The sequence below is a fragment of the Triticum dicoccoides genome, chromosome 1B (genome assembly GCF_002162155.2).
Source record: "Triticum dicoccoides isolate Atlit2015 ecotype Zavitan chromosome 1B, WEW_v2.0, whole genome shotgun sequence".
Classification (NCBI taxonomy): Eukaryota; Viridiplantae; Streptophyta; class Magnoliopsida; order Poales; family Poaceae; genus Triticum; species Triticum dicoccoides.
Genome location: NC_041381.1, coordinates 626,587,204 through 626,590,467, shown reverse-complemented (window position 1 = coordinate 626,590,467; position 3,264 = coordinate 626,587,204).

Here is a 3,264-nt window from a genome sequence, read left to right as displayed (position 1 = left end):
GATTTGCTCGTCATTGTTCCAAGGTGTGACGCCACCGATTCAATCATACACAAATCATACACACAAACGTGTACGATCAAGATCAAGGACTCACGGGAAGATATCACAACACAACTCTAAACACAAATAAAAGACATACAAGCTTCATATTACAAGCCAGGGGCCTCGAGGGCTCGAATACAGAAGCTCGATACACAAGCGGGTCAGCGGAAGCAACAATATCCGAGTATAGACATAAGTTAAACAAGTAGGCCTTAAGAAGGCAAACACAAAAGCAACAACGATCGAAGAGGCAAGGCCTCCTGCCTGGGACCTCCTAACTACTCCTGGTCGTCGGTGGTCTCCATGTAGTAGTAGACACCCTCGAGGGTAGTAGTAGTAGTCGACGGGGTGGCATCTGGCTCCTGGGATCCACCATTTGGTTGCAACAACCGAAAAGAAGAAAGAAAGGGGAAAAAGGGTAACAAAGCAACCATGAGTACTCATCCAAAGTACTCGCAAGTACCAGATCTATACTAAATATGCATTGGTATCAAATGGAAGGGTTTCATCTGTGGACTGAACTGCAGAATGCCAGAATAGAGGGGAAGGCCTAGCCTATCGAAGACTAGCACCTTCAAGCAGCTCCATGCATCTTGCAACATTCAGAAGAGTATAGAATAGCAGTTTATATTTAACAAACATGTTGTAGTGTTAACGCCCAGAGATCCTTCCTCGACTCCCTGCAAGAAAGCAATCTCAGAGCCACATCACATATCTCAAGTATCCATTTCTTGTTGTAATAGATCAGGATACAAGTCTGAATGTCCATTACCGTGGACACGGCTATTAGAATAGATAATCTTCCCAGCAGGGGTGCACCACATTACCCAAGACGCTTGATTACTCTGGCCGGACACACTTTTCTGGGTCAATGCCCTGCCTCGGAAGATCAACACGTCGTAGCCCTACCTAGGCTCAGAGTAATCAAGCGTGTTGGGAAACGAGAGGTCCCCGCCGGGTTACATCCTAAGCCTCCAGGGTCTTGGGCCCATCGCCCATTGCACTTTGGGTCGTTGCACGCAGGGCGATCCAGGCCACCTCCTCTAGGGCGTCGACCAGACCGTGCCGCAATGCTGAACTGGACGTTTGACAAAGCTTCGTCTAATACTACGATGTCGAGTGCCCATAACTATTCCCGCGTGGTGGTTAGTGCGTATAGGCCAGTGGCCAACTCAGATCAAATACCCAAACCCTTAGTGTATTTGGAGCTCGCGGAGACGAGCAGACTCGCGATCATGTGACCCCTTCGTCCCATCTTGAGGAAATACGGTAAGGGCTAGCCCAGCCCACTTGGGGGCGGCCTGCCTGCCCCGGTTGTGCCTCGTAATTATCTCGTGGGTGCTATCTGGGCCCGCCCGACTTTCACATAAACTCGCGGGTACCCCTCAGGGCCGACTCGACTTAAACAATGGTCTCAAGTAAAGTTCAGGTAACCATGTGTTCATAACATCAAGGGGGAATTGATGTCTACTACCCAACCTTCTTCTTGTAGACGTTGTTGGGCCTCCAAGTGTAGAGGTTTGTAGGACAGTAGCAAATTTCCCTCAAGTGGATGACCTAAGGTTTATCAATCTGTGGGAGGCGTAGGATGAAGATGGTCTCTCTCAAACAACCCTGCAACCAAACAACAAAGAGTCTCTTATGTCCCCAACACACCCAATACAATGGTGAATTGTATAGGTGCACTAGTTCGGCGAAGAGATGGTGATACAAGTGCAATATGGATGGTAGATGTAGGTTTTTGTAATCTGAAAATATAAAACAGCAAGGTAACAAGTGGTAAAAGTGAGCATAAATGGTATTGCAATGGTAGGAAACAGGGCCTAAGGTTCATACTTTCACTAGTGCAATTTCTCTCAACAATAATAACATAATTGGATCATATAACTATCCCTCAACATGCAACAAAGAGTCACTCCAAAGCCACTAATGGTGGAGAACAAACGAAGAGATTATGGTAGGGTACGACCCACCTCAAAGTTATCCTTTCTGCTCGATCTATTCAAGAGTCTGTAGTAAAATAACACGAAGCTATTCTTTTTGTTCAATCTATCATAGAGTTCATACTAAAATAACACCTTAAAACACAAATCAACCAAAACCCTAATGTCACCTAGATACTCCATTGTCACCTCAAGTATCCATGGGCATGATTATACGATATGCATCACACAATCTCAGATTCATCTATTCAACCAACACAAAGTACTTCAAAGAGTGCCCTAAAGTTACTACCAAAGAGTCAAGACGAAAACGTGTGCCAACCCCTATGCATAGGTTCATGGGCGGAACCCGCAAGTTGATCACCAAAACATACATCAAGTGGATCACGTGATATCCCATTGTCACCACAGATACGCACGGCAAGACATACATCAAGTGTTCTCAAATCCTTAAAGACTCAATCTGATAAGATAACTTCAAGAGGAAAACTCAATTCATTACAAGAGAGTAGAGGGGGAGAAACATCATAAGATCCAACAATAATAGCAAAGCTCGCGATACATCAAGATCGTGCCATAGAGAGAACACGAGAGAGAGAGAGATCAAACACATAGCTACTGGTACATACCCTCAGCCCCGAGGGTGAACTACTCCCTCCTCGTCATGGAGAGCGCCAGGATGATGAAGATGGCCATTGGTGAGGGATTCCCCCTCCGGCAGGGTGCCGGAACGGGATCCCTAGAGGTTTTGGTGGCTACAGAGGCTTGTGGCGGCGGAACTCCCGATCTATCTTGGTCTCCGATGGTTTTAGGGTATATGGGAATATATAGGCGAAAGAAGTCTGTCGGGGGAGTCTCGAGGGGCCCACAAGACAGGGGGCACGCCCAGTAGGGGGGAGGGGCACCCCCCACCCTCGTGGCCACCTTGAAGCTTCCTTGCCTTCAACTCCAAGTCTCCTGGATCGGTTCCATTCCAAAAATAATGCTCCCGAAGGTTTCATTCCGTTTGGACTCCGTTTGATATTCCTTTTCTTCGAAACACTGAAATAGGCAAGAAAACAGCAATATGGGATGGGCCTCCGGTTAATAGGTTAGTCCCAAATAATATAAAAGTGCTTAGTAAAGCCCATAAACATCCAAAATAGATAAGATAATAGCATGAATGCTTCATAAATTATGGATATGTTGGAGACGTATCAGCATCCCCAAGCTTAATTCCTGCTCGTCCTCGAGTTGGTAAATGGTAAAAGAAAGAATTTATGAAGTGTGAATGCTAGCA